Below are 23710 nucleotides of genomic sequence, written 5' to 3'. Positions count from 1 at the left end.
TAGTTTGTCCAGGTTCCAGGAAATCCAGAAGGACCACCCCTTTCTTTTCCTAAAAGGTAGTGCGCATCACTTTACACACTGAGGGCTATATATTGAATTTTTTTTTAATGGGGAATTCACACGTTGCCACTCCATGGACTACAGTTTTGACTCCCATTCATAGTGGTGACACCAGATCTCATCACTGCTAATGATGCGATCCAGGAAACTGTCACCTGGACATTATATAGGTCCTGACAAACTTGCATACAATGCTCTTTCTGTTCTGTTCCTCTGTGAGCATTCATGGTACCCACCTTGCATAAACTTTGCAATATTTCAATGTTGTCACCACTGTTTTCGACATATTGAAGCTGATACTCAGCTATGTACACAGTTCCCTGCTGTAATCTGCCAATTTGCATGGATGAGCTGATCAAGACATTCCACATTTTGTGGTGAGACAGCTGTGCATGGCCGTCCAAACATGGTTATTTTTTCGTGCTACTGTTGCCACTGCTCAAACATACCAGTCACTGCCTCACTGTGCTCATATCTGCTGTATGGCCTCCAGAAATGCTCAACAAGCATCAGTTCATGTCAGTGGGGGCCACTTGTTCTGCATGGAGGAAATCATTGACGCACCTTTGCTTCAAACACACTTCCATGTCAGGTGCTGTTTTGTTAAACTGCCCCTCTGCTGCGATCTGTCATGCGACAACAACATGTAACAGAATACTGATGGAGAGGTTCAACATCTACAGCCGTACCACCAACATCCGCCTCTGACATGGTGGGCTGATGTAATGAAATAGGAGGCATTACTTTCAGAGCAGCCCTTGTACATTAAGGTAAGGAGGAAGAAAGATTTGTATTCCACTTCGCATATGTAAAAGAAAGTGTTTATCTGTACTGGGTTGCATTTATGCAGCAAATGAAACTTCTACATAAGCACTTACATACATAGTCACCTGCTACCTGGCAATTAAGGCACTTTTAGGCTTAGGGGAGAAAGTCTGCACTGCAGTCAAGGCAAAGAAGGGATTTTAATTCCAGTAGCCCCATTTGTGTTTTTTTTGTTGTTGTTTGTTTGCTTTTTGTAAACACTGCACCACCTTCTGTTGCTGACGGTAAGTATGGAATTTGGCACAGTGTTGTTCCTTGTTTGGGGGGTTTCTTTACGCTTTGTACAAATCACCTTGCTGAGGAGTAAGAAAGGTTTGCTTTAAAAGGATCCATGAGGACTGTGATTTTAACGTCATGTCTACTACAGAAATTGGAGTACCTGGTAAAAATAAAAATGGCCAGGAAGTTTATCACAAAGAACAGTGACTCAGTAAAACACTGACCTACTTTAAGAGAATCACTGGCTGCAATGAAGGCCATGGATTCCAGGTCAGCCTTGCTTTTGGGTGAACCCCATCTGAGGAAGTCCTGCAGAGCAGTTCTTCTTTGGCAATGGCTCATCTGACTCTCGTATGCCCTCAAAACAAGTCTTCTTTGCCTTCTGCCTCCAGCCAAGCACTTCATCTCATCCCCATGCCCTATTGCTGCTGCGAGGCTTGATGGGAGGCCTACATCTTCCTGCCCTCAGCTGGCTGCTCTTGGGAGGGAAGGAAGCTCACCCAGATGGATTTCAGCAGCTCTCATGAGTATTTTATGGTCTCTTACTGATTTACAGCCAGTTCAGCATTCTTGTAAATGGCCATAAATTGGATTGAAGTCATAAATCATAACCTGAGAAAGAAAGACACAGTCTCTGAGTCCCAGCTCAGGCTAAACCAGCCTCTATGAATACATGGAAGAAACCTGCTTCCTCAATCAATACACACAGCTCAGGGTCAGCAGGGTCTGCAGGGTCCACCCCCACTTCTCTTCCACTGTAGCAGCAGCTACATACTGCATTTGTGGGATGCACTAAAAATATCTTCCCTCCAGCTGTCTGGCATGTCCTGCTGCAACACAGAGGTCACCCCCACCACTTTGGGGTCAGCTCTTCATGATCTTGACTGTACTTGCACATATACGGCTTTCTAAATAGTAATTCTGATCAGCACTTCTTACTCGAAGCTCCCAAATTCCTCAAGTGACTCAGGAAGCAGAGTTTCCTACCACAGACAATACTTTTGGGAGCTGATTGCCTTCTTTCTTCGGGGAGTAAGTAGTAGGAAGACTCAGGTTAACTTGTTGAGACACCAGATCCATTCCACACATGGCACAGACAAATTGCCTCACTTTCACTACAAGCCTGGTACCTCAAATCCAGAGTTTTGTGCCTTCCTCTTTTGTTTCTTTAGCTCAGTTTTAGAGTCTAACCTGTAAGCATTTTTGAAAGCGTCTGACACTGCTGCTGTAAGAGGGACCCCTCATGTTTCTGCAGCTGTCTACATTCAGGACAACACAGACTGGCTCATCTCACCACCTCACACTAGGTCTGCACACTGCACTCACCCAAAACTGACTGCTCCTGCCAGGCCTTCTGTAGCCCCCAGGGCTTTTGGACTGGCTGCTTTGCCTCACCCTCTATACAGAGCACTGGATGGGGACAAGCCTTAGTATCTTCCTTCCCAAAAGGCCAAAAGGGCGCCTGGCTGCTTCTAGCTCAGAGGAAAGAAGTCAACTCACACCTACAATTAATGAGGCATTTTGTTTCCTTAAAGACAAGTGAAAAGCCACCACAAAGGTTTCCTACTGGGTAGAAATCACAGACTCAGCCACAGCAGGGAACTGCACTGCGCTCCTGTAAACAACTGCAGCACAGCCCAGTCAGCAGCTAAGACTGCAAGTCCAACTCATGCAGTGACCCATTCTCAGGCCTCTTTGATTCAGACTTGGTTATGTGAATTTATTATTTAGCTAGATGGAGTGATTTAGACTTATGCAAGCAACCATTAAAAAACAAATTATTGTGCCTTGTTATCTATGCATCTGTGTTTCAATAAAAGTCACTGGTCAGTCACCTTGCAGGAGAGCACCCTAAAGTCATGATCTGACACTGATTATGTCATTTTCTAATAGCCTGGAAGAGTGGATGAACTGTTTGCTCTTTAAGCTTTTCATTATTTAAGCATCTTGCTGTTATTTTGTTCACCTGCTGTTTGTTTCTTTTTTCTCTGTGTCTTATTTTAACTTGTTTATTCATTACTGCTTTTGTGATAACACCTCAAAGTCCTGGACTTGGATTAGCTTCCCACTGTGCTGAGTGCAGTGCAAAACATAAAGATACCCATATTTACATCTGGGCACGGGTGACTCTGGAGTTGTCTTGGGTTTTATCCCACTGGTTTTGACCATGTAGACCAGGCACTGCTTCCAAGACTTTGTGAAAATTATCTGAAGCAAACCCTGAACTGGCATATTAGAATCTCTTCACAGGACTTGCATCTCATCTGACAGAAATTTAGAAAAAGAAAAAAAATAGAGAAATCTAAAAAAGGAAAAGAAAAAGAAAGAAAACCATCACCATTGTATTGCTTTTAGTAATACATTAATCAGTAGTAATAACTGACCAGTTCTTGTTTACCAAGATAATAAAAAAAGAATCAGAATAACTTGATCATTTCTATTAACATTCAGATTCTTCAAAAACATGTTCTTTTGGAGATGCATTTAAACTGGTAAAGCTCTGGTTTTAATACCAAGCTAAAAAATTGCTAAGAAAACAATGGTTGAGATATCAATATAACCATTGAGATATTGATGTTGAAATATCAAGCTATGATAGGAACTAAATATTATTGCTACTTTTACTGATCACTACTATTTTCCATTAGACACTTAGCATCCTGTCATGGTTTTTTTTGTGTAGCTGTGTGTGTGTTCTCTGTCTACACATACCTGCCAGTGTAACTACAGGAAAAATGACTTATCCATAGTTTATAATATGGGCACCAGAAGCAACTTTTACACTCTACACTATGGATCTGATCAGCTAATCATGTGTGTAAGTTGTACCACACATGCTACACCTGTAAGAAGTATGAATAGAAAATAAGATAATCCAAAATGATTGGCTTAATCATGGCACAGAATTACAGCTCACCCTCTCTGTCCCTCAGCTGGAATCTGCAACTTGACCACAAGTCCTGTGAATGTGGCTTTGAGTCAGTTCAGAGCTTCTGGATCAAGAATCATTGGAAGCAGCATACATCCTGCAGTTCAGATCCTAGGTCTGGCTAGAGCAGTTCGCTTGACTGCCTGGACCAGTGTTCTACGTGTTGTAAGTGCTCCCACCACAACCCAGATTTAACTTTCCAGATGCCTCCACGTGGCCTCCAGCCTTTTCCTAATAGGACATAAGAGATAAGTGAATTGGTTAATGACTGAAAAGGTCTTTTCACGCACCTACGCATAACCTGGCACATAACCATCAGTCCCTGCTGCCATTTGCACTGCTTCCACTTGGTGGGTCTGGGGAGAGATAAGAAGTACATCACCAGCACACACATACACACACACCTGAGCACGCACAACTAGACACTGCCTCATGCAATGCGATTTGCCAGCACACGGGAGTGGATCTCAGAGGTGCAATCCAGCTTCAGTGGCTGTGAAAGCTAAGCTATTTTGCCACGGGTCATTTGTCCAAATGATGCCAGAAAATAAATCCTACACCTTATAGGTCAAGAAATTTGTTTTTTCAGGTGTGTGTGCTTGTTCAGTGGGGTTCTATTACAGGAGCTTCTGTTTTAATACCATTAATAACAATAATAATAATAGTTAATAGCTAGAAGAATATCAAAAGCAGAGACAGATATTTGCAGTTTCTTTTGGACCTTGTTTTAGGAGCAGGCTATGATAGGACTAGCAAAATCCACAAGGTGACAACAAATCAGTGGGGTCAAGCAAAGTTAAGGAACTCGAAAACTTTGGTGTGACGAGAGTTTCCCCATAAATCTCCTGGTTAGAAAGTCACCCACAGGCTGAAAAGAAACTTGTGTTGAGTTCCTACCCATAGAAAGACTTGCCCTTCACTGGGTACTGCTGAATCTTTCCTGTCAGAGAAGATTTATCCATGGGAAATAATTAAAAACAATTCAGAACTTTCTCCCTCTTGGAATGAATTAAATTACATTAAATAGCAGGGGGTTTTGTGCTTTTTATTTTTTTTCCTTTGCCCCAAAGGACAAGAGACATTTGTGCTTGCCACAGTGTCTTCCTTCACCCAAGACCTCTTCTTACTGTTTTAAATGATATACATTGTCCACAGCCTGTAATAGTGCTAAGTGTGGCATCATTTTCAGAAACAAAGCATTTCCTTCCCTATCATTCTCTTGCACATATGGCATCTCAAAACGCAGTGACAGACTATAAATTCACACCAAGGTTATAGAGCCGTTCAACAGAGAGGAGGGAAAAGATGACTATTTCTTGATGGCTCTCCCTGTGAACTGTGAAGAAAACAACTAGTGTCATCATCAAACCCAGTCAGAAAAACAGTGATACTAGAACAGCACTTTTTTCTTGTATGAGATGTTATTCACAGCAAAGTCAAGTCCAGTGCTTTTGGGCTGGCAGCCTTCTTTTGGCTGAGGTTTGTTTAAACCAATAGATACTTCAGTTCTGTTTTGCTCGAAGGCTCCAAGAAGTAATGCTTTGTGTCTTTTGGATCCAGCCACAGTGCTAGGTGTCAAGGCCAATGTTGGACCAGGTTCCCTGTTTCTAGCTGCTCACTGACACCTGCAGAGCTGGCTCTGGTCTGTAGCAGGGATATCTCTGTTACATGCAACACTACTACACAGCTATGTACAAAGAGCCACAAGATCCCCCTGGCCCTAGGGCATCCTCTGGGTGCCTCTGAGCCCATATTCCCAGCTCCTGGCTACCCACTCTGCTGCTTCCCTCTGTTGCAGTGCCTGCAAATGAGAGAGAACAGCTGCAGTTATTACATGACATTAAAAATGCCGATATAGATAGTGCATAGCTGAAAGGTAGGTCCAGACAGAACAAACATGTAAAAGTGCTTTGGTTCCTATAGCCACAAAATCACAGAGCCATGGAATTTTAGCAGGTGGGAGGAACCTCTGGGGATCGTCTAATCCAATCCTCCTGCTAAGTAGATTGCCTTCAGTACTCTGCATGGGAAAGCCTGTGAATTCAAAAGTTTCTTTATAGCCATCCGATAACAGAGAGAAGTTCCAAACCAGCCCCTGTGCCCTCTTTAAAGAATCTTTCCACTGCAAACGACAAAATCCCTTCACTGCAGAGCACATTGCAATGCTGGGCAGAGAGGGATAAGTACAGCACCAGCACAGCAGTGGGGAAGCTGTTAAGACCCGAAGCAGAGCTAGGGAAATCTGTTTCCCCCATTCTGGGGGACCTGGGCAGGTATCTGTGCTGGCATGCAGCTCCTTGCATCAGGAAAGTGATGCAAGCACCTCCCAGGGCGTCAGGCTCTGCTTCTCTGAGATTCATCTCCACTGTGTTTCACAGTCCTTTTTTTAATTGGGGTAAATAGAATCAGAATGACAAGTGCAGAGTGATGTTTTCAGTGGGCTATTTGTCTGGTGAGGAATTTGTGAAATGTGTGTTTTTCTGTAGAGTGTGCATGGCTGTAAAGAAGGGCCAGAGTCAGCACAACCTCAGAGCGATGGAGAATAAAGCATTCTAGTTTTGTGGCCATTGATCTGATGACACTGCGGGTAATGGATGGACAAGGTTAGTCTCAGAATGTCTGATTTTTCTCAAATCATTGCTGGAGTCAGACTTAAGGTTGCTTCACCGTGCAATTCCGTATTTACTGTTATTAGAGTTTCTCATACCTTCACACTCACTTTGAATTTCCTACGCTTTTACTGAGTGATGGGTTTGGAAGCTTTTTTAAAGGAAGCAAATCATTCTGGGAAGATATTTTTACATGATTATTTTTGTTTACCTGAATTTTATTAATCTTCTCTTGCAGCCCTAGATCCACGTTTTTATCTGAAATTCCATTATTGCATTTAATGTATTTCAGATCTTCTCTTAGTTAGGAAAAATCCCTTTTTCTCCTTTTTATTCTGCTGTTTTTATTTTATTTCTTCCTCTTTTTTTTTTTTTTTTTTTTTTTTGGTTTGTTTGTTTGTTTTAAATCAAAATGCACTGTTTTTTTAAATCCAGAGAAGAAGAGCTGATTAGATTAGGAAATATCAGTACATAGGTCACTCTGAAAGTAATGCCTCCTATTTATCACCATGGAAACTACAGCAGATACAAAGAGCACAATAACACTGAGTTCTCGGCTACAAAACACTGTTTTTCAACATAGTAACCACCATTAGCTGTGCATTTTTGCCAGCGACTTTCATGAGCCTGCATGCTGTGCTCACAAATATCTGCACCGGTGGAGGTGCCCCACTGCCACTGTCACCACTGCTGAAACGCACCACCCACCACCTCACTGTGCTCACATCCACTCTTTGGTCTCCACAAACATTCAGTAAGCATCAACGACTGTCAGTAGGTGCCATTTGTTCCACGTGGTGGAATTCAGTGACGCACCTTTGCTTCAGACACACTTCATGTTTTGTCAGACTGCCCCTCTGCTGCCACCTGTTGCACAGCAACAAAATGTAATAGACTATTGGTGGGAAGGTTCAACCTCTGCTGCCATACCACCAACATCCACCTCTGATGTCGGTGGGCTGACATAATAAAACAGGAGGCATTACTTTTAGAACAGCCCTCATATTTCAGACAGGTTGCAGACCAGTTTGGGACTGCATTGCAGGAGCAGCTGTGCTGGGAGAATGTCTCCATGGGCTGAGAATGGTTTATTTTGTTATGAGGTGCTATGTACCATGCCTCTGTTAAAGTAACCTTTGAAGAAAGAGCTGTGGCAAGCAGGAGAAAGCAGGAAAGTGGCAAACGAACTGATGCTTGCAGAAAGAAAGCAAACACTTCAAAGCACTTATGCATTTCCATAGCACCACCTGTCACTGAGGACATCAGCCCAACTGTTAAGTCCGCCTGTAGCTTTGAAAATCCTGTGGACACCTTGCTGCTATGTATCTTCCAGATAACCACATCACTAAAACACCCCCTTTTCAGTTGCATCCTGCCAGAAGATGGTGTCCTATCCTATCAGACACCGGTCTCGGCACAGTGATCCAGGCGCTTGTGACTGATTATTGCAGCTAATATCTAGTGAAGAAGCCAGGCATCCTGGAAAAGCTCCAGTTGACAAAACACAGTCTGCGGTCTCCCTGGCAACGCAGATTTCTGTGAGAACATCACCCTGCTGCTCCCTCGTTTGTACCGGCCACCAGCGAAGATAGAGTCACCTTCAAGGTCTCCGCCCCAGTACTCAGCACTGGCCACAGGTTTTGTTGGAGTTGCTGCAGAAATCCACCTTTCTGCATAACTCTGCTGCAGAGGTACTGTGCGGGAGCAAGCAGACAGTTGACTGAGAGGATGCAGTCTGTGTACGCCGGAGACAGGATTTCCATGGGCTTTAGATGAGTTGCATTGCTCCCAGGAACACTGAGAGCAACCACAGCAGCTCCTGCCCGCTTCCCAGAGAACTCAGCTCCCCAGCACAGCAATAAGCTTTCTGCATCCACCCACACGGGTGCAAAGCACAAGGCATCCACCAGCCCACTCATTAGCACATTCACACATTTAAACAAACAGATCACCCCATAAAATAATCAAGCTCTTTTCCCTCCAGCCTATAGAGGAAGGGGAAAAAGGCAGAGAGCATGTTAGTTTTATTTCTGTTTTCCGATACTTGGGTCACATTCAGATATTGTGCTTCTAGCAGTGCCTAAATGCCCAGGAAAGCTGTTGAGGTCAGAAGCAAGATGCAGTCTCTGCCTTCAAGTCACCTAGGAGATATGTCTGTGCACCAGGAGAGATTCCCATGCTACCCCCAGCCGTGCAAGCAAAGACACCTCTGCACAGCGCTGCTTGGGGTTGTGAAAGCATGCCCCCAAATCAGCTCGCTGCTAAGCTGCTTTAAATCTGTTAGCAGGTCCTGAGGAATGACCCACAAATCTTCTTTCGAATTTGTAATTAATTCCTTTCTGCTGAGTTCACTCCCCTTTTTCTGCTGTGTTTCCATGAGCTATCTCACAAATCAGTTTACTGGCAGGGATGTTTGTAGACATGGCAAATTTTAAGTCAGTGTTGCATACTATTTGCAGAAAGTGCATTTTGAATGTGTTATTACAGATCTTTCCACCACCTCCATTAAAAAACAGTTCTGCTGGCATAATGACTCCTAAAACCTAGGCCAATGTTTGTAACCCAGGCCCCCCAGAAGCTGAAAGGAGAAAAGTGATAGCAAGCAAAACTCTTCTGCATCCTTTCTTAAACATAGCCTTGTTTATAAGAGCAGCTGTGCTGGATCAGATCACAAGCATTTCTACCCCAGTACAGTCACCTGCAACAACCCAAAGAAGAAATTCAAGGAAATGTGTGAAGAGACCAACTTACTTCAACAAAGACAAATATGCTGCAGTATAAAGAGTATACTTTACTTTTAAAGTATAAAACTTAAAGTACATAAGGAACTGTACTGATGCTACTGATATCATAGGGAAATGCTGAGCTATTAAGACAGGTGGAACCTAAAAGAGGCTATGAAAAAGAAGGGGACAGACTGCTTAGCAGTGTTTGTTGTGACAGGACAGGGAGAGATGATTTCAAACTGAAAGAGAGGAGATTTAATTGGATGTAAGGAAGATTTTTATAGTAAAGGAGATGAGGTGCTGGAACAGATTGTCCAGAGATGTGGTGGAAGTCCCATCTTTGGAGACATTTAAGGCCAGGCTGGACTGGGCTCTGAGTAGCCTGATGGAGCTGTGCATGTCCCTGTTCATTGCAGGTCCCTTCCAACTCAAATGATTCTATGATTCTATGATAATATGATTGATTAGACAAACAGGTGAGCTGATCAGCCAATGTTATCAAAGCCACAGAAAGTACACATGCTTTTAACATACAATTACTTCTATGGAGAATACCAAATATTCTGCATAATTCTCACTATGAACATTCTATAACCTCCTGCAGAAAATATTTTTGCCTGAAAACTGTGAGTGAACATAAAAATTACTGCAAATCATTGGACTCTGTGGCTTGAGCATGAACAAACTGTGACTACTAGAGAAATAATGCTTGATGGGGCAGGGCAGGTTCAAATTGACAATGTGAGCAAAGCTGGTTAGCTTCAGCAAAGAAGACTCACCTGAAGGAAAGGACTGGCCATGTCTGGATGTCTTGAGATCAACAGCAAACCTCTTCAACAAGTACTGTGTTAGCTAAACATAAAGCATGTTTCAAAGGCAAATGACTGGGCTCAATCCATGGGTAACTGGGTGAAAATTAATGGCCAGTGATACAATTGTATGATTCTATGGTTTTATACCGAGAAGGTCAAAACAGCTGATCTAATATTCCCTTTAGCCTTCAATTCTGTGAATCTGTGAGTATACAGTGGACACATGGTTCATTAGGAAGAGTGGCCCACAGCCTCAGCTGATATAAATAGATATTTGCACCAATTTGCACTTGATAAGCATCTGGGCAGGCTTGCTCAGCTGCACAGCCTGGCATGCTGTGTAGTCAAGTTTAAAACTAACAAATGACATTAGCATGCCAGAACCCATGGGCCAGATGGTGTGTGAGGACTGCAGGAACCTCACTCGTGCACATGGCTCTTGTCAAAGTAGTATAAGTCTTGTCCACAAGCCGTTCCTCATATAAAGTGAGGACTGCAGACTCCCGTGGAGGTATGCTGCACGTTTTGCTGTGTAAAGAGGGCTCCCCTGGGTTACGTGGGGCTCTTGAAAGAGTGCTGCTTCACTCAGTTACTCTGGGAAGATGCCTCCTCACCAGCATGCCTGCACCATTCCCAGACCCAATGTTAGCTCTGTATGTCTTTTCCTATTATGTATTTACCACTATTTTTTTGTCCTAGGTTTTATAAAACTGAGAGCAACTAGGTTTCTTAAGCACTGCCATCAGGCTAGAGTAGTGACAGTAAACATCTTTTTCCTATTGTCTGAAAGTTAATCTCAAAGAGAAAATTCAAGTTACTTTCAATTTCTGCCTGTTTCCACTTGTTTCCCCATGTATCACAGTACTAGTCTTTTCCTGTTTCTGAGATACTTCTTAAGTATGTGTAGGTTATCATGCCACTCAGTAGTTGCTGTTTAACCAATCTCTCCAGACTTTATCCTTTTAATCTTTCTTTCTGAATCAATTCCTCCACTCCCTTGATCATTCCGGTTGCTCCACTTTGAACAGCTCCTGTTTGTCAATAGCTCTTTCTAATGACTTCTGTGAAACAGGAAATACGTGAAACTTCAAGGCATAAAAATCACACGTGCAGCAAAGGTTCTGAATGCAGGATTCCAGGGATTCATATGCAAATTCCTGAGCTATGCCTCAGGAATCTTGTCATGAGACAAGAGCAGACTCCAGGGAATTTTTGAGCATCACATCTAGTGTTTGCCCCAGCCAGCTGCTTCACACGGAGCCCATAGGTCAACCTGTGCCCTGCAATGTGCTAACATGTTGGATGTGAGGACTTGCTTAGGCCTCACTAGAAGATGCGGGGTCAGTACTGTGGCTGGTGCTGTTTAATAACTTCATCAGTGACATCGACAGTGGGATTGAGTGCACCCTCAGCAAGTTTGCAGATAATGCCAAGCTGTGGGGTGCAGCTGATATGGCCGAGGGATGGGATGCCATCCAGAGGGACCTAGACAGGCTCAAGCAGTGGGCACAGAACATCAAGAGGCTCAACAAAGCCAAGTGCAAGGTCACATGGGTCACAGCAACCCCCAATACCAGTACAAGCTGGGGGACAAAAGGATAGAGAACAGCCCTGCTGAAAAGGACTAGAGGGTACTGGTGGATGGCAGCTGGACATAAGCCAGTAATGTGCCCTCACAGCCCAGAAAGTCAACTGTATTTTGGGCTGCATCAAAAGAAGCACGACCAGAAGGGTGAGGGAGGTGATCCTGCCCCTTTTCTGTGCTGGTGAGACTTCACCTGGAGTACTGCATCCAGATGTGAAGCCCTCAGTACAGGAGAGATGTGGACCTGTTGGAGTGTGTCCAGAGGAGGGCCACAAAAATGATCTGAGGGACAGAAGACCTGTGAGGACAGGCTGAGAGAGCTGGGGCTTTTCAGCCTGGAGAAGAGAAGGCTCTGAGGTTACCTGAGAGCAGCCTTTCAGTATCTAAAGGGAGGAAGCTATAAGAAAGAAGAGGCTCTTTAGCAGTCTGTGGTGATAGGACAAGGGGAAATGGCTTTAAAATGAGATAAAGGAGATTTAGACTGTACATGAGGAAAAAGTGTTTTTACAATGAGTGTTGTGAGGCTGCCCAGAGAGGTGGTGTCCTGTTCCTGGACATACTCAAGGTCAGTCGGAATGGGGCTGTGAGCAGCCTGATCTAGCTGTAGGTGTTCTTATTCACTGCAGGAAATTTGAACTAGATGACCTTTAAAGGTCCATTCCAATTCAAACAATTCTATGATTCTGAGTGCAAGAGATCTTTGTAGGTACAAGAAGTGACTCTGGCTTGAGAGCAACCCCAAATCTTGCAGGAAGAAACAATGCAGTTGTATCATGCAATGTGCATAGTAGAGTGATGAACAGCCAGATGATATGAGGTCATTTACTACAATCCTAACATGTTTCCATATGATGCATATACATTCTCCCCACAGGTGGGAAGTAATGCTGAGAAGTAACACCATGGATAAAGGGAAAGATACCATCATTTAGTGAGGCATTTTCTAAAATATGGAAATCCAGCCCAAATTATAGTAATATAAGAGATTGTAAAGTGCAGCAGGGGAGATATAAAATGGAGATTAAGGAGGGTATAAGGAGCTTTGCTGAACAAATCATACCATGGCAAATCCGTGCCCAGACTCTGTGGGCACCTGACTTCCCCATGAGAGCAAAACAGTGCAGTTCTGCTGAGCAAGAAGACAAGAGCTGGTTACAAAGGGGAGCTTGGGTTAGGGAGCCATCCCTCTCACAGCATAGGAACTTTCCAACCAAGGTAGCCTTTGTAACAACACACAGGACTAGGCACGGTGAGCCACCATCTGCCTTACCCCAGGAAGGCATTCGGGATATATATGGGGTTTTTTAAGCCATTCAAGTAAAGCGACCTCCTTAGACTGACAGTGCTGCAGTTCTTCCACTGTGGAGATATGAAAAGATTGCTCTCCCAGAGTTCCTCAGTCCAGTCTACGTGACTCCATCTTGTGCTTACAGTGCTGATCTCTATCTATGAGGGACTTGAAAATGACACAGAGCTAGCAACATTGTTTAGAGAGCCATGTGTATCCCGAGAGGAGGCCAAATGCACCCTATTTTCCACAAATACCAACTTTTTAAAAGACTGCACCAAATTTTGATGTTGTGGAAGAGCCTTGTTAGCGGAAACAACAAACAAAAATAAGGATAAGAAGCTGCTGCCTCCCACATGTGCGTTACCATGCTCCAGTTGAGCAACCTGTCCATCTGCAGTAGAGTAACATGCATCTTCCAGCACACAGCAGCACAGGCTTGAGAGCCCTGTAGGAGAACAGGAGGATGGTAGCTTCCCGGGTACGTGCCTGCAAAGGTGCTAGGTGAATAAGAAGGACAGGAAGCTTCTGGTTTGGTGAGACATGGGCAGGCTTAAGATGCTCAGCTACCCTAGCAAACCCTCTTCCTTCACGGACATGATCCAAAGCCTGCTGTAATTTGTAATGTCTTCCAGGCTTGAACTCCATCCCTGCACATAGTGAAGAGTTGTGCATGTTATTCATTGCATAAGCCAACCTTTGGGCCCAGCACTACAGAGCAGGATGTTAAGTTGCTGCTGAGCATGAGTGCAGCAGCTGTGAGGGTTCAGCAAAGAGACCTTTCTGTCTGTAACACCAAATGGACGTTTTGCAGGCCTGATTTTTGTCTCTCCTGATAACAGCTTGACCACGTGTTTTTCTGCCTTGAGGCTGGATGTATCTCTTTTACTCTGGAACTGAAAATACTCTGTCACAGCAGAAGAGCTGCCTATGAATGAGGAGGAGAAGTGAACCATCATCCCTTGACATGAAAAGGTACTTTGGGGACCTCAACTTCCCCTGCACTGGTAGAAATCAGCTTTTCCTGTGTGTCTGTCATTTTGAGCCCTCAGCCCTAATTAAACTTTGCCATCAATTCTGTCAAACAAGGTGGTGGAAAGACTCTGCCTGGCCAGGGCAGGCTATTGAATAGCAGCCATCAGCACCTGCTTTAGGACTGATTAATCCAGTAAGATGAGGTGTGAAGGCTGAGCTGTCAACAACATAAAGCATTCTGGTAACTGGAAAGGCAGAAGAGCCACCATCAATTCACCAAACCAACCACCTACTCCTTTAGCTAGCTCCTTGCTTATCCATGTCTGGAGTGGGATCTGCCTCGTGAACAGCAATGAATGTTTTTTCCTTTGGGCTTTTTCACCTGTGGAAATGAAGAGTGGGAAGAGAAAGCAATTCTTGGATGCTTCTGACCATGCTGAGAAAGGTCAGAGACATGAGAAGATGACACAGCAGATGAAGACATGAGCTTAAAAGTGGATGATAAGCATCAGCAGATGCCCAAGAAACAAGAGTTCAGTGTAGCTGGGCTATTAGCTGTTTGAATGAGAAGGTAATGCTCATTCAAACAGTTTTTTTGTACAAATGCCTGTGGGACTGAGGAGCCAGGAGGGGAACAATTATTGTAACCATGTTTAACAAAGAAGCTAAAGATGATCCAATTATAAAATAGAGAGCCCTACTTCTGAACAAGGAGGAAAACACTGAAAAAAAATCATTAAAGATAGAGTTAGAAAGCTTCTGGATGGGTCTAACACGATTGAGATAAACCTGTCTGCCTTCTTCTGTAAGTGTGACTTGTGCTTCTCTAGCCTATTAGGATTCTGGGGAAGAGGTAATGAAATATTGGACTGAGGAGAAGGGGTGTGGGGGGATATAATTTATTTAAAGTTTTCAAAAGGCTTTTGATAAAGTCTTTCACAAGCGGCTATTAAAGAAATTTGTTACCCGTAGGGTGGAAGGCAAAGTCCTGACATGGATTAAAGCCTAGATAAGAGGTAAGAAACAAAGGAAAGGAATAAGCGTCCAATTCTCTCCATGAAAGGAGGTTAATAGCAAGATGCTCCAGGGATCAGCATCAGGACCGGGGATGTTCAATATGTTTATTAACGATCTAAGAGAAAGAGGAGAAAAACAGAGATACAAATTTTTGCTGATGGCACAGTTTACTTCTTGTAGGCAATTTATTGGCTGCGTTTGACTCTCTTTCTTTGTTCATTGCTTGTCTATGAATAGATCACAAGTTGTACTAATAGGCTTATAAATATAATTGGAAGTATGGCTCGGTACGATGAACAGTACTGAGGTTACAGGAGGAGACCTACAGGCGCTAGAACATCAGCTGGAAATGGAAGCAGAGACAGAAAGCAAGAGAGCTTCAGCTCCCCTCTATCATCTCTGTAAGGTGCTGGTTCTTCTAATTCTGCCTGTGTCTTATGTTGCTGCTAACTCATAATAGCAGCTGTGGTGTAAGCAGTATCATCATCATATGCTTATTATCATCACACTTCTTCTTATCCTCCTATACGGTTTGAATCTGCTATGGACTCATAGGATGTCACAAACCCTTTGCCAGCCTCCTTTGCAATCCATTACCTATGTGTACATTTTTTGGGAAGCATGCACTTATGCATTCACACTTACATACATTATTTCTGCATTTTTAAGTCCCAGCCTGGCAGACCTTTCTTTGTGCAGCCAAGTTTTTTTGCTGCCAGCACAAGCTTCACGAGGTCACTGTTTGGCTTCCAGGCAGGCTCTCCTACGGTTGCACTCTGCACCCTGCCCCATATGGATCTGCTTTCCACACTGCCTCCATGTGCTGGTCTTCTACTGGCTCCTGTTGTCTATTCATCATACTGACTGAAATGCTCAGCTCCTAGCAAGGCAGTTATTGTAGGCAAGTTAAAAGTCCTCCTTCACAGTCACTGCTGCCACATAAGTTTGTTCAGCTTGCTGTATTAAAGTCATTAGTGCCAGGCAGCCCCGGAGAAATGCTTTATATCGTCGTTTTCCACTACAGTATGGCTACCATTTTTTACCCAGTTGAGGTCTTTACCTTAGAGTATCTCAGCACATGCTTAAGGCTGTCGGTATTTACATTCCTTGCCAGATAAGAAATATCTTAGAGATTAGAGAAAGCCACATATTCAAGTGCTTCCTAAAATCAGAGCTTTATTGAATTCATTGATCTGAGTTTGATAATTACCCACTTCTAGTCCAAGGTTACCAACAGAAACCTGTGCTCATCAAATTCCATTTTATGTCAGTCTGCCATAAAGAAAAGAAGAAGCAGATAAAACTTCCTCAGCTGACCAGATCAGGAGACAGAGTTCTCGTGCTGCTGGTTTGTCCCAGCTTTGTGTCAGCGTGACAGCTGACAAACAGCTCCATCTGTACAGTGGCTGTGAAAACGGAGGAGGAGTGCTAGTCGGTCTGTATGATTCCTTGACACGAAAGGTGTTACTGCTGAAGAATTCCCAGATGACATCTGATTCAGCAGTTCCTTTGTTGCGATTCTGTTTACTCAGAGGGTGATGCTCATCCTTTCTCTCACCTACCAACAGCTACCGAGGAATGAAATGAGGAAAAGGGGCACTCCAGGCACAAGTGCATTCCAAGACCAGTAGCAGCAGGGATGATGGAGTTGTTCTCCTTGTAATTAAGTTTGGAGTCAGAAGGCAGCAATTCTTTCTGTGATCTTCCGGCATTGTCGCTTGACACTTCCCACCAGCTGGTGGGTAGGAAAAAGAGTGTTGCAGTGTCACTGGAAAATAAGTGGCTGCAGCATGTAGCTGAGTTGCTGGAGGTTTCATAATGCTGCTTTCAGTCTTTTATATATATGCAATCACATACGAGCAGAATGGCCTCCATCTCAAAGCAGCTCCGTTCTGTCAGAAGCAAGCTGGAACAGCCAGGCGGTTGCTTGACTAATGACACAAAGGGAAGGTGCTAAGAAGGCAAATGCAATCTGAACTCAAACTCGGCATGTTGCAAACAAATTGAGCTGCTGTGCTAAAGTTGTAAAGAAAAAAAAGAAGGTTTCCTATTACTTATACAGCAACCGGGGTAACGAGCAAGCTGGAAATGGAAATTCCCATTGATAAGAAGAAATTTGATATTATTGTCATTGGTGAAACCTGCAGGGATTAGTCACAAGACTGGAATGCTTAACAGTCTCATTACAGTCATTTAAGGAAAAGCACAGTGAGTAAAGGCACAGGGGTGATGCTTTGCATAAAAGATGCCACTGCGTTTTTGTAGTTACTTGATTCTTCAGAGCAGAGACTGATCCTTGTGTTTACTAGAAGAAACTTTCAGCCACTGCTAAATGAACTGATGGAAAATAATGATTCTCCTCTTTTCTGCAGCATATAGAAATAATAACAGTGATAATAAAACAGTTAGTATGGAAGGATTCTAATTTGAATATCACCAGTGCTTCTGAAGTATAGAAATGATAATTTTCTACCATGAAATCATTTCAGTCGTGTTGAGGTAGAAGTCTAATGTTGTTCTCATTAGGAACAGTGAAAGGCTGGTCTGAAAGCTGCTGGTTTCCCCTGGAGGGTGGGTTTCAGGTCAATGAGGGATTCAGGCTGAGATGGTAAAATGTAGAAATCAGTATAGAGTAACAAAATACAGAATTACTGAACACATTGATGAATGCATTACACTGATACCCAGAGGTCAATAGGAAATAGTCTGGGAATCGTAAATTAAGACAAAGAAACATATAGGACAATTATAAATAACTTAAAAGAACGATAAGCTCCTGGACAGCAAATTGGCATGAGGAACTATTCAATGATCCATGCTTAACGAGATGATTAGTGTATGACTAGTTAATAGCAGTGCAGGGAAAAGTCACTGTGAAAAGTAGACATATGCACCTGCATGAGCTTTTGGACAACATTAAAGGTAAAAATAGGTACTAAAACACCGCAGAAAAGTGTGCTTTTGCATTTGTGAATGTCCCTGCACCTGCACACAAACAGAGAAAAGTGATCACGCATGCCTGCCCAACTGATCAAGAGCTGATGAAGTTAGTAAAAGGTTATACTCACTGGATGTTCATTCAACCTGTTGCAGTAGAAGCTGCAGCCCCTGGAAGCAGCTACAGGGACCAGCAATGATGATTTGATTATTCTCAGTATGAGCACAGGGAGTGTGATGCCAAGCAATAATATATATATACTTGGTCCTCTGAAAAGGCTAACTTTCGAAATGTCAAAAGTAAAATTTATTAGGAGAGAGCATAGAATACCTCTCTATATTTGTATAAATATTGATTTATGTATGAATGAAAACTGGGAGTTCCTTCAGCAAAGTTTATCAGAGGCCACTGTGACATAGTCCTGTAAGAGGATGGTGAGGGAGGAAAACTCAATATGACTGAGCAGAGAGAGAGATGGTGTGAAATTCAGAGTGCTCGTGTAACATACAGAGGAAAAAAAAAGGGGGGAGGGGGAGGAGGGAGGGAAATGGAAGCAACCAGTAGTAACTAAAAGATGGATGTTCAAGATAGTTATACAGGAAATTAAAGATTATTCTACATTCAATCCATTTGTTTAAACAATAGAGAGCAACTTAAGTCATAAGAAGATAAGGAATTGGCTGGATGTGGCTCTGGGCAGCCTGGTCTGGTGGTTGGCAACCCTGCACAAAGCAGGGGGGTGAAAACTAGATGATCATTGTGGTCCTTTTCAACCCAGGCCATTCTATGATTCTGTGATTTTATGAACTGTCCCCACTGTGTGTCTTTGGTCAGGACACAGGGAGATTGGGCCATCATCCTTGGTCTCTAGTGGGTGCTGGGGATCATGGGGAAGAGAAGGGGTAGTTGGGGCGTCCTCTTTGTTTTGCTGAGCATGTGATGGAACTTTGTAGCCCCCACCCTCTCCTGAGCTGGTGCTGCCAAGTTATCACATGAAGAGTCTCTTGTGGCCCTGACATTTCTGAAACATCTTTTCAGATCTTGGCTTCACAGCTGACTCGCATCCAGGCAGCCAGCAGGGCCAGAAACACTGTCAGGATCATTCCCACGTTCAATTACTCACAGCAGCCTGTGCTTTCGCCTTGTCACTCGACCTTGTCCCCTTTCCCTTCCCAGAGGCGCTTCAGGCAGCAGAGGGCTGCTGTCCATCAGAGGCCCAGGTGCTTCCTTTCTCTTCCTTCCCTGCGAAACGCCAGCCTGCAGCAGAGCAGCCGAGGTAGCCAGGCTCCCCAAGGTGGTGGAAATGTGATTAAACCACCGGGTCTGCAACAGTCCTCTCCCTCAGCCTTCATAGAAAGTGCACAAGGGGCTGTGGTTTCTACACAGAGCAGCTTGCCAGGCCATGAGACTATGAAATGTGGCAGGGAATGAGAGAGAGAATAAATGCATGCTCAACCCAGACCCAGAGTACTAGCCTAGGGCTTTGCACTTGGCAGATCCTCATCTCAGAAGACAACTTTGTGGTGCTATTACCAGTCAGCACTTCTCCCTCACTCTCTCACTCTCTTTCCCTTTCATCTAGGTTGCTGCAGTTGCATTTAATGACACAACAGATGTATTCATTTGCATCTTTATACAGATCTCTAAGCTCTACAAATGGGTGGGTGGGCGTGACCCCATTTTCCCAAATTATTCAGCACCTTTCAGTTATGCATTTATCTCTTTTCTAATGTTTTTCTGAAGCACATGTAAGCAGCAATGGAGAATTACTCTGCCATTTTCTCTTGAGCATCTGGGACCCAATCATTCCTGTGGCTGCCTTTGTGAATCTCCCTTAGACAAGAGGAGACAGAGAGACGTCTATGCATGGGTGGACTGCCTCCTCCACTACATATACATGCTTCCTGACAAGGGAAAAAGGCACAGATTTACCTAAGAAACCTCAAAGATGGCTATGGGGAAGAAATCACAGAAAAACAAGCAACACTCTGTCTATTTGTCGAGGGCGATGACAGCTCTGTTGCTGACATCGAGAGATCTGTAGTCGCATTTGTGGGATGTGGGTGAGTTAAAATATTTCCCTTCACTGTCTGAAGGCGGTGTTTATGTGGAACTGCTTGAAGCACACTCCACGTTGATGACTAAGGGAGATGCCACCACCGGCGTGGAAGATCTGTCAGCGTGTCTGGGTGCTGGTGTGTGTTCTTCAGAGCTTCTCTGCACTGGTGCCCAGATTCTGGCCCTGATACAGTGAGTACCTGGCTACAGCAAAAGGGTTTATACTGCTGAGGAATACGTCTTCCCACAGTGACAGGTGCCTTGAGAAAACACACCACGCTGCATTTCTCCTGAGTCTAGAACACAGCATTGCCATCTCTGCCTGGCCATCTGTACAGACTGGGAACAAGAGGATGGAAGATGATGAGAGAAGAAAGGAGGGGATAGGAAGGACTATTCCCCACTTGACTGTCATCCGTTGCATGGAAGTGCAATCCCAGACCTTGCATGCTGAACCCAGATGCACAAAAGAGGGGAGCTCCTGTTCTGACACTCCTTCTGTGTGGCCAGGTGGCTCTGGAGCCATGTGTTAGTCAAGAGGTTTTCCTGTTACAGTCTGTGAGTATGGATGCTGGTGCCTTTGGCAAAGATCATCTCTGGTTTAATTCATGGGTTGCACTTTGTGTGTATCAAGCTATGGCCACAGATATAATGTAATCCTATCACTGTGTGTGTGCTGAGCAGGGCTGTCAATAAAAGGTGATTTGCATCAGTACATTTTCATATAAATATGTATGCTCTGTTGCTAACAGTATTATTATTTATTATTTGTGTTACAGTTGTGCCTCAAGGCTTTGGCAGGGAGTGGGCTCCATTATATTGGTTGTTGCACTCACTGTGAGAGGCAGAGCCTGTTCTGCACAGCTTCTAGACTAAACACACCATAACAGGCAAGGTCTGGAGAACTTATGAGGGAAAAAGCATTTTGAAGTTGAAGTCCTGGATTCAGGGAGCCAGCAGCAGGGCTGGGAGAAGACCTGTGCTCCTGGTGGCTTCCTGACTAATACTTTTCCCATGAGACTTCTCCAGAACCAAAAAATTTGCAACCCTGTAACCTTGATTTCCTACTGGGAGAAAATGGATGAGGCATTCTATAAGGTGGAAATTCCCTCCTCTGACATGCAAAGCGAGCACCCCTTTTTCCAGCCCGTGGACACTCACTGGAATTTTCCCCGGGCCTTACATCATATAATGTCAGATTTCTTCTCCTCCCAAGGTCCTGCCCACAAGAATCACCTGAATGCAGCAGTCTCTCCTCCAATTCATACGAAAGGGCATTGGCTTAAGTATCATTTGCAGGGTTTTGAGGGCTACAGGATGGGGCACAGGGTGCCCTGGGGACAGGACTTGAAGGGAGATGCTCCATGCTGGGAATACTCTGCAGGCAATCTGGCTGTGGAGGACCCACAGTGGAGCAGGAACAACACCCCAAGGAACTGTGGTCCATGGAGTACACAGACTGAAAGGAGCAGGAAACACATGAGGAAGAAGGAGAAGAGGCAGATAAGAGCAAGTAACCATTGCAAACCAACCCAGCCACCTACAAAAATGGGGTGGGAGAGAGGTACTGAACTGAAGCGGAGCCTGGGGAAGAGGGAGAAAAGAGACTTCCCTCAGTGTTTAATTATTTAAGTCTTCTTTGTTTTCCAACACCAGAATCAGTAAATAAAGGTTTATGTTAATTGGAAATAAATCAAATTCAGTGAAATTCCCTGAACTGAGACTGTTTTACCCACAACAGACACATATGAAAAAAAAAGTTAAGTTTTTTTAGCTTAGAGGGATGTGAGGAAAAGCTCCAGAATCATCAAAGCCTTCAAAACCAGAAGCAGAGTGCAAAAAGCTCATATTTTTCTCCTTCTGTATCTGTACATCTGTACATGTCTGCTCATTCTATGAGTACAAACACCAGAAATGACAATAGTGTTCATGCACTGCTGGTGACACCAGAATCCAAGATAATACATCTAACCCACAGTTGCTGAATGGACCTTGTTGTGAGTGTAGAAACACTGAGTATTTTAAGACAGCCAGCTTAGCCAAAAATTAACTAAATACTACTACACACTCTCTCTCTCTCATGCTATTTGCAAAACTGCATCACCAACTAATCAAGACAGCCAGTGATCAGGAACACTGATAGACAAAATACTGTCAGACTCAAAAGCAGCAGGTCCCATCCATTCCACATTGGTTCCACCATGCATCAGCAGGCTGATCTGCTGCTCAGAGCACAGTGCAGCCGTCTGTCTAAATCAATACAGCTGGGACATCTGACAAAATTCATGGCACCTCTTTTGTCTCTCAAACATTTTTCAACCCAAATAAAAATCCCCTTTATTTGACTGAGACTAGCTCCCCTTCTTCTGCATGTGTGGAGAGAAGTTATGTTTGTCCATCCTAATTGCCTTGAGAACAGACATGCTAACCTGAGCCTAAAAAAGGTTCCTAAAACAAAAGCATATCAGTATCCCAGCGCATTTCCATACCAGCTCCTGGGAAGAGACAGATCTCAAGGTCCAACAGTGAGCCAGCTGCTGAAATTTAATAGCAGAAATGGCAGTCAGATTTATGGAACTTTTATGAAATCAATAGCATCGGCTTCTCCAAAATGACTTGAAGAGTGAGACCCCATACAAATGTAATTAAGCACAGAATGCAGCACTGTTTCTATGCTTGTGAACACGGCTGCAAAGCTGTATTCATTTAAACATGGACAGCAGTTGCCTTGAACTTGCTGCTGATGAGGTGAAAATACTATTGCCACTAATCAAGGCTGTTTATAATGTAAGAGGCACTCAACCTTATTTTAATGGAGCTATGGAGCTGGCGTCTGAGTTTCAATACCCTATAGGAAACAGGTAGGAGATGAGATAGATAGGAGGTGAAGAAAAGCTGATAAAATCCCATCACTAGGCAATTCATAAACACAGGTGGTTGAGAAGTGGATAGAGGAGAAAGGGAAAGTGCGTACCTTAATTTTTCCAGTCTTCCTTAACTGAATGCTTTGTTTTCCTGTTGGATAAAAGGCACTCAGAAGCAGAGGGGTGGATGTCACAAAGCTGTCATCAGTCTGTTTTCCACATTTATTTTCTGAAATTTGAAATGACACTGAAAGTTGAAAAATCTGAAAAAAGGGGAAAAAAAAATAATTCTTCACAGAACTATCTGTACACCTCTGTCACAATCTTAAAAGGAGAGATATATTTTTAACAGCCCTGGGGGAAAAAACATGTTAGGAAAGTTCAGAAAAGCCTGAGTGCTGTTACAACCCCAAAACGCTTCTAATCACTGAAGACTTTGCCTTTTTGACCTTCTTAGCTGACTGTAGCACTCTCCCTGGCTTTGACTAACAGCTTACTCTACCAGCACAGCAGCCTGTCTCTACAAACAGACCCAGGGATGTAACCTCACAGGCAATGCCTGCACTTCTGAAGCTGGAAGTTGTCAGTCCTGTGCAGAACCAGCCACTAAAGGCCCTATTCAGGCTCCGTTATCTAATGCAGCAGTTTTCAACTTATTCAACGTTGCTAATGGCTTACGGACTGTGTCAAAGGGAAACACAGAAGTAAAAGAAAAGTCACTCTAATATCTCTAAACCTAAGTTTTTGACAAAGGGATCTGTATTACCACCAGGCAATTTTTCAAGGTCCACAAATAGGATTGAAA

General features: G+C 43.7%; 1 long non-coding RNA gene across 3 annotated transcripts in view; it reads right to left on the bottom strand.

The window, feature by feature from the left end:
- Positions 1–16213: 16213 nt before the first annotated feature.
- LOC116242343 (uncharacterized) overlaps positions 16214–23710 on the bottom strand; it is a 232213-nt gene continuing 224716 nt past the window's right edge. For all 3 annotated transcript variants that reach the window (XR_004169722.2, XR_016471181.1, XR_016471183.1), the window contains 2 exons: positions 23016–23134; positions 16214–17061 (listed from right to left, as the gene is read on the bottom strand). This is a non-coding gene — a long non-coding RNA (uncharacterized LOC116242343). The remainder of the gene's footprint in view (positions 17062–23015; positions 23135–23710) is intronic.

This window comes from Phasianus colchicus, chromosome 1 (assembly GCF_987193195.1).
Source record: "Phasianus colchicus chromosome 1, bPhaCol1.hap1.1, whole genome shotgun sequence".
Taxonomy (NCBI): domain Eukaryota; kingdom Metazoa; phylum Chordata; class Aves; order Galliformes; family Phasianidae; genus Phasianus; species Phasianus colchicus.
Note: the sequence above shows the minus strand (reverse complement) of the source record. Positions and strands in the feature narration are given on the sequence as shown.